This window comes from Hyperolius riggenbachi, chromosome 4, assembly GCF_040937935.1.
Source record: "Hyperolius riggenbachi isolate aHypRig1 chromosome 4, aHypRig1.pri, whole genome shotgun sequence".
Classification (NCBI taxonomy): Eukaryota; Metazoa; Chordata; class Amphibia; order Anura; family Hyperoliidae; genus Hyperolius; species Hyperolius riggenbachi.
In genome coordinates, this window is record NC_090649.1 from 8,530,784 (window position 1) to 8,538,283 (window position 7,500).

General features: G+C 46.6%; 9 non-coding genes across 9 annotated transcripts; 5 read left to right on the plus strand and 4 right to left on the minus strand.

Annotated features, from left to right (window-relative positions):
- The first annotated feature begins 703 nt into the window (after positions 1–703).
- Positions 704–775, plus strand: TRNAG-UCC (transfer RNA glycine (anticodon UCC)). The gene has a single exon. It is a non-coding gene; the product is annotated as a tRNA-Gly (tRNA).
- Positions 776–1,272: 497 nt separating this feature from the next.
- On the minus strand, positions 1,273–1,346 carry TRNAN-GUU (transfer RNA asparagine (anticodon GUU)). The gene has a single exon. It is a non-coding gene; the product is annotated as a tRNA-Asn (tRNA).
- Positions 1,347–2,332: 986 nt separating this feature from the next.
- TRNAG-UCC (transfer RNA glycine (anticodon UCC)) lies at positions 2,333–2,404 on the plus strand. Its single transcript has one exon. It is a non-coding gene; the product is annotated as a tRNA-Gly (tRNA).
- Positions 2,405–2,901: 497 nt separating this feature from the next.
- On the minus strand, positions 2,902–2,975 carry TRNAN-GUU (transfer RNA asparagine (anticodon GUU)). The gene has a single exon. It is a non-coding gene; the product is annotated as a tRNA-Asn (tRNA).
- Positions 2,976–3,959: 984 nt separating this feature from the next.
- On the plus strand, positions 3,960–4,031 carry TRNAG-UCC (transfer RNA glycine (anticodon UCC)). Its single transcript has one exon. It is a non-coding gene; the product is annotated as a tRNA-Gly (tRNA).
- Positions 4,032–4,528: 497 nt separating this feature from the next.
- On the minus strand, positions 4,529–4,602 carry TRNAN-GUU (transfer RNA asparagine (anticodon GUU)). Its single transcript has one exon. It is a non-coding gene; the product is annotated as a tRNA-Asn (tRNA).
- Positions 4,603–5,598: 996 nt separating this feature from the next.
- TRNAG-UCC (transfer RNA glycine (anticodon UCC)) lies at positions 5,599–5,670 on the plus strand. The gene has a single exon. It is a non-coding gene; the product is annotated as a tRNA-Gly (tRNA).
- Positions 5,671–6,167: 497 nt separating this feature from the next.
- TRNAN-GUU (transfer RNA asparagine (anticodon GUU)) lies at positions 6,168–6,241 on the minus strand. Its single transcript has one exon. It is a non-coding gene; the product is annotated as a tRNA-Asn (tRNA).
- A 987-nt stretch (positions 6,242–7,228) lies between these two features.
- Positions 7,229–7,300, plus strand: TRNAG-UCC (transfer RNA glycine (anticodon UCC)). The gene has a single exon. It is a non-coding gene; the product is annotated as a tRNA-Gly (tRNA).
- The last annotated feature ends 200 nt before the right edge of the window (positions 7,301–7,500 follow it).

Below are 7,500 nucleotides of genomic sequence, written 5' to 3' on the forward strand. Positions count from 1 at the left end.
TAACATAGATAGTAGTGTAACTATTTCAACTAATGTACCCTTCTTAAACTTGAAGGTTGAATACAAACAGAAGCAGAGTGGCGCAGCGGAAGCGTGCTGGGCCCATAACCCAGAGGTCGATGGATCGAAACCATCCTCTGCTAGGCATGAATTCATTTTTGCACCTTGCTTTATCGCATGGGCAAAACGGTTTCCATTGCCCTGTAAGAGAAAGTGTAATAAGGGCCCTGCTGTAACGTACATATTAGGGTAGCTAAGACTACTCCTGGGCCGTTCTTGTAGTTGAAGAGATGGGTGAACTGTGACACCGCACTTAAAAAAAAAAAAAAAAAAAAAAAAAACAGCAAACAGAGAAGCTTCCCCATATTGGAGCATTGGATTTGGTCAAGTCTTAAGCCAATGTGTTGTAGGGCACAAGTAAGCTTTGGGTTAGCATGAATGGTTGCATGGCCACCTAGCTTTTCATCCTTCCCACCCTTGCCCTGGAATCTTCCAGACTTCAAATTGCTGTCCTTTGCTGTGTGTGTGTTGCACCAGCATCATCCAGGGGGGCACATGATCTTTCTGAAGTCTTGAATTGAAGTCTGTAAGCAGTATCACCATGTGTCCCACTGCTTACATCTAGCAAAGTAGGCAAATAAGCAAGCTCATTTTTCTCTTGGGTATATTGCAATGGTACATGCTAGGCGAGTTTCAGCATGTAGCGTTGGTGGTATAGTGGTGAGCATAGCTGCCTTCCAAGCAGTTGACCCGGGTTCGATTCCCGGCCAACGCATGTGAGCTTGCTTTTGGCACCCTACAATTCCATGGAAGACAAGACCAAGACAAGATCTCTGAACAGTTAGGACATCCTGCACCTGCTCAGTCTCTGGAGAGGTTCCATTCCGGTGCAGCAGACTCTACGCCAGCTTAAAGTTCTTTCTAAATGGTCAACACTTAATGCAGACACTCTATAATGTTCTAAACAAATAGCTAGCAAGGCACTAAGGCGAGCCTGTCCTTGGGTGGGCTTGAACTGCCTTTCTTTGGCTTGACAGCCGTCGCCAGGCTTTGGGTTCGATCCCCGGCTAATACTTTACTGCTGCTTCTGGGGTACAGAAAACTTCATTTGGTCACAGACACTGCCAGGGATGTCTGTTGTATCACTAAGACATGAACTTGATGCTGCTCACCCTTTTCATGAACGTGAATGAGATTCCAACGTGTCTCAAATGAATCTACATGGCTATCTGGGGTTCTCTTCGGACAACTGTTGAACACAAAAGGAAAGGCCGTCCCTGGGTGGGCTTGAACCACCAACCTTTCGGTTAACAGCCGAACGCGCTAACCGATTGCGCCACAGAGACTGTGCCTGCAGTTGTTGCTAAATGATTTTATGGGGATGTATGTGTGTCTTGTGGAGTGAGGAAGTAAGTCTGCTCCAAGAAGTTTAACGCCACTTTTTCCCACAATGAAGCATTCACTGTATGGCAGCAGAGTGGCGCAGCGGAAGCGTGCTGGGCCCATAACCCAGAGGTCGATGGATCGAAACCATCCTCTGCTAGGTGTACGTTGGTTTTTATACCTTGCTTACCATATGGGCCAATTGTCGGCCATAGCCCCTTAAGAGAAAGTGTCATTAGGGCCTTGCTGTAACATAGATAGTAGTGTAACTATTTCAACTAATGTACCCTTCTTAAACTTGAAGGTTGAATACAAACAGAAGCAGAGTGGCGCAGCGGAAGCGTGCTGGGCCCATAACCCAGAGGTCGATGGATCGAAACCATCCTCTGCTAGGCATGAATTCATTTTTGCACCTTGCTTTATCGCATGGGCAAAACGGTTTCCATTGCCCTGTAAGAGAAAGTGTAATAAGGGCCCTGCTGTAACGTACATATTAGGGTAGCTAAGACTACTCCTGGGCCGTTCTTGTAGTTGAAGAGATGGGTGAACTGTGACACCGCACTTAAAAAAAAAAAAAAAAAAAAAAACAGCAAACAGAGAAGCTTCCCCATATTGGAGCATTGGATTTGGTCAAGTCTTAAGCCAATGTGTTGTAGGGCACAAGTAAGCTTTGGGTTAGCATGAATGGTTGCATGGCCACCTAGCTTTTCATCCTTCCCACCCTTGCCCTGGAATCTTCCAGACTTCAAATTGCTGTCCTTTGCTGTGTGTGTGTTGCACCAGCATCATCCAGGGGGGCACATGATCTTTCTGAAGTCTTGAATTGAAGTCTGTAAGCAGTATCACCATGTGTCCCACTGCTTACATCTAGCAAAGTAGGCAAATAAGCAAGCTCATTTTTCTCTTGGGTATATTGCAATGGTACATGCTAGGCGAGTTTCAGCATGTAGCGTTGGTGGTATAGTGGTGAGCATAGCTGCCTTCCAAGCAGTTGACCCGGGTTCGATTCCCGGCCAACGCATGTGAGCTTGCTTTTGGCACCCTACAATTCCATGGAAGACAAGACCAAGACAAGATCTCTGAACAGTTAGGACATCCTGCACCTGCTCAGTCTCTGGAGAGGTTCCATTCCGGTGCAGCAGACTCTACGCCAGCTTAAAGTTCTTTCTAAATGGTCAACACTTAATGCAGACACTCTATAATGTTCTAAACAAATAGCTAGCAAGGCACTAAGGCGAGCCTGTCCTTGGGTGGGCTTGAACTGCCTTTCTTTGGCTTGACAGCCGTCGCCAGGCTTTGGGTTCGATCCCCGGCTAATACTTTACTGCTGCTTCTGGGGTACAGAAAACTTCATTTGGTCACAGACACTGCCAGGGATGTCTGTTGTATCACTAAGACATGAACTTGATGCTGCTCACCCTTTTCATGAACGTGAATGAGATTCCAACGTGTCTCAAATGAATCTACATGGCTATCTGGGGTTCTCTTCGGACAACTGTTGAACACAAAAGGAAAGGCCGTCCCTGGGTGGGCTTGAACCACCAACCTTTCGGTTAACAGCCGAACGCGCTAACCGATTGCGCCACAGAGACTGTGCCTGCAGTTGTTGCTAAATGATTTTATGGGGATGTATGTGTGTCTTGTGGAGTGAGGAAGTAAGTCTGCTCCAAGAAGTTTAACGCCACTTTTTCCCACAATGAAGCATTCACTGTATGGCAGCAGAGTGGCGCAGCGGAAGCGTGCTGGGCCCATAACCCAGAGGTCGATGGATCGAAACCATCCTCTGCTAGGTGTACGTTGGTTTTTGTACCTTGCTTACCATATGGGCCAATTGTCGGCCATAGCCCCTTAAGAGAAAGTGTCATTAGGGCCTTGCTGTAACATAGATAGTAGTGTAACTATTTCAACTAATGTACCCTTCTTAAACTTGAAGGTTGAATACAAACAGAAGCAGAGTGGCGCAGCGGAAGCGTGCTGGGCCCATAACCCAGAGGTCGATGGATCGAAACCATCCTCTGCTAGGCATGAATTCATTTTTGCACCTTGCTTTATCGCATGGGCAAAACGGTTTCCATTGCCCTGTAAGAGAAAGTGTAATAAGGGCCCTGCTGTAACGTACATATTAGGGTAGCTAAGACTACTCCTGGGCCGTTCTTGTAGTTGAAGAGATGGGTGAACTGTGACACCGCACTTAAAAAAAAAAAAAAAAAAAAACAGCAAACAGAGAAGCTTCCCCATATTGGAGCATTGGATTTGGTCAAGTCTTAAGCCAATGTGTTGTAGGGCACAAGTAAGCTTTGGGTTAGCATGAATGGTTGCATGGCCACCTAGCTTTTCATCCTTCCCACCCTTGCCCTGGAATCTTCCAGACTTCAAATTGCTGTCCTTTGCTGTGTGTGTGTTGCACCAGCATCATCCAGGGGGGCACATGATCTTTCTGAAGTCTTGAATTGAAGTCTGTAAGCAGTATCACCATGTGTCCCACTGCTTACATCTAGCAAAGTAGGCAAATAAGCAAGCTCATTTTTCTCTTGGGTATATTGCAATGGTACATGCTAGGCAAGTTTCAGCATGTAGCGTTGGTGGTATAGTGGTGAGCATAGCTGCCTTCCAAGCAGTTGACCCGGGTTCGATTCCCGGCCAACGCATGTGAGCTTGCTTTTGGCACCCTACAATTCCATGGAAGACAAGACCAAGACAAGATCTCTGAACAGTTAGGACATCCTGCACCTGCTCAGTCTCTGGAGAGGTTCCATTCCGGTGCAGCAGACTCTACGCCAGCTTAAAGTTCTTTCTAAATGGTCAACACTTAATGCAGACACTCTATAATGTTCTAAACAAATAGCTAGCAAGGCACTAAGGCGAGCCTGTCCTTGGGTGGGCTTGAACTGCCTTTCTTTGGCTTGACAGCCGTCGCCAGGCTTTGGGTTCGATCCCCGGCTAATACTTTACTGCTGCTTCTGGGGTACAGAAAACTTCATTTGGTCACAGACACTGCCAGGGATGTCTGTTGTATCACTAAGACATGAACTTGATGCTGCTCACCCTTTTCATGAACGTGAATGAGATTCCAACGTGTCTCAAATGAATCTACATGGCTATCTGGGGTTCTCTTCGGACAACTGTTGAACACAAAAGGAAAGGCCGTCCCTGGGTGGGCTTGAACCACCAACCTTTCGGTTAACAGCCGAACGCGCTAACCGATTGCGCCACAGAGACTGTGCCTGCAGGTGTTGCTAAATGATTTTATGGGGATGTATGTGTGTCTTGTGGAGTGAGGAAGTAAGTCTGCTCCAAGAAGTTTAACGCCACTTTTTCCCACAATGAAGCATTCACTGTATGGCAGCAGAGTGGCGCAGCGGAAGCGTGCTGGGCCCATAACCCAGAGGTCGATGGATCGAAACCATCCTCTGCTAGGTGTACGTTGGTTTTTATACCTTGCTTACCATATGGGCCAATTGTCGGCCATAGCCCCTTAAGAGAAAGTGTCATTAGGGCCTTGCTGTAACATAGATAGTAGTGTAACTATTTCAACTAATGTACCCTTCTTAAACTTGAAGGTTGAATACAAACAGAAGCAGAGTGGCGCAGCGGAAGCGTGCTGGGCCCATAACCCAGAGGTCGATGGATCGAAACCATCCTCTGCTAGGCATGAATTCATTTTTGCACCTTGCTTTATCGCATGGGCAAAACGGTTTCCATTGCCCTGTAAGAGAAAGTGTAATAAGGGCCCTGCTGTAACGTACATATTAGGGTAGCTAAGACTACTCCTGGGCCGTTCTTGTAGTTGAAGAGATGGGTGAACTGTGACACCGCACTTAAAAAAAAAAAAAAAAAAAAAAAAAAAAAAAAACAGCAAACAGAGAAGCTTCCCCATATTGGAGCATTGGATTTGGTCAAGTCTTAAGCCAATGTGTTGTAGGGCACAAGTAAGCTTTGGGTTAGCAGGAATGGTTGCATGGCCACCTAGCTTTTCATCCTTCCCACCCTTGCCCTGGAATCTTCCAGACTTCAAATTGCTGTCCTTTGCTGTGTGTGTGTTGCACCAGCATCATCCAGGGGGGCACATGATCTTTCTGAAGTCTTGAATTGAAGTCTGTAAGCAGTATCACCATGTGTCCCACTGCTTACATCTAGCAAAGTAGGCAAATAAGCAAGCTCATTTTTCTCTTGGGTATATTGCAATGGTACATGCTAGGCGAGTTTCAGCATGTAGTGTTGGTGGTATAGTGGTGAGCATAGCTGCCTTCCAAGCAGTTGACCCGGGTTCGATTCCCGGCCAACGCATGTGAGCTTGCTTTTGGCACCCTACAATTCCATGGAAGACAAGACCAAGACAAGATCTCTGAACAGTTAGGACATCCTGCACCTGCTCAGTCTCTGGAGAGGTTCCATTCCGGTGCAGCAGACTCTACGCCAGCTTAAAGTTCTTTCTAAATGGTCAACACTTAATGCAGACACTCTATAATGTTCTAAACAAATAGCTAGCAAGTCACTAAGGCGAGCCTGTCCTTGGGTGGGCTTGAACTGCCTTTCTTTGGCTTGACAGCCGTCGCCAGGCTTTGGGTTCGATCCCCGGCTAATACTTTACTGCTGCTTCTGGGGTACAGAAAACTTCATTTGGTCACAGACACTGCCAGGGATGTCTGTTGTATCACTAAGACATGAACTTGATGCTGCTCACCCTTTTCATGAACGTGAATGAGATTCCAACGTGTCTCAAATGAATGTACATGGCTATCTGGGGTTCTCTTCGGACAACTGTTGAACACAAAAGGAAAGGCCGTCCCTGGGTGGGCTTGAACCACCAACCTTTCGGTTAACAGCCGAACGCGCTAACCGATTGCGCCACAGAGACTGTGCCTGCAGTTGTTGCTAAATGATTTTATGGGGATGTATGTGTGTCTTGTGGAGTGAGGAAGTAAGTCTGCTCCAAGAAGTTTAACGCCACTTTTTCCCACAATGAAGCATTCACTGTATGGCAGCAGAGTGGCGCAGCGGAAGCGTGCTGGGCCCATAACCCAGAGGTCGATGGATCGAAACCATCCTCTGCTAGGTGTACGTTGGTTTTTATACCTTGCTTACCATATGGGCCAATTGTCGGCCATAGCCCCTTAAGAGAAAGTGTCATTAGGGCCTTGCTGTAACATAGATAGTAGTGTAACTATTTCAACTAATGTACCCTTCTTAAACTTGAAGGTTGAATACAAACAGAAGCAGAGTGGCGCAGCGGAAGCGTGCTGGGCCCATAACCCAGAGGTCGATGGATCGAAACCATCCTCTGCTAGGCATGAATTCATTTTTGCACCTTGCTTTATCGCATGGGCAAAACGGTTTCCATTGCCCTGTAAGAGAAAGTGTAATAAGGGCCCTGCTGTAACGTACATATTAGGGTAGCTAAGACTACTCCTGGGCCGTTCTTGTAGTTGAAGAGATGGGTGAACTGTGACACCGCACTTAAAAAAAAAAAAAAAAAAAAAAAAAACAGCAAACAGAGAAGCTTCCCCATATTGGAGCATTGGATTTGGTCAAGTCTTAAGCCAATGTGTTGTAGGGCACAAGTAAGCTTTGGGTTAGCAGGAATGGTTGCATGGCCACCTAGCTTTTCATCCTTCCCACCCTTGCCCTGGAATCTTCCAGACTTCAAATTGCTGTCCTTTGCTGTGTGTGTTGCACCAGCATCATCCAGGGGGGCACATGATCTTTCTGAAGTCTTGAATTGAAGTCTGTAAGCAGTATCACCATGTGTCCCACTGCTTACATCTAGCAAAGTAGGCAAATAAGCAAGCTCATTTTTCTCTTGGGTATATTGCAATGGTACATGCTAGGCAAGTTTCAGCATGTAGCGTTGGTGGTATAGTGGTGAGCATAGCTGCCTTCCAAGCAGTTGACCCGGGTTCGATTCCTGGCCAACGCATGTGAGCTTGCTTTTGGCACCCTACAATTCCATGGAAGACAAGACCAAGACAAGATCTCTGAACAGTTTGGACATCCTGCACCTGCTCAGTCTCTGGAGAGGTTCCATTCCGGTGCAGCAGACTCTACGCCAGCTTAAAGTTCTTTCTAAATGGTCAACAATTAATGCAGACACTCTATAATGTTCTAAACAAATAGCTA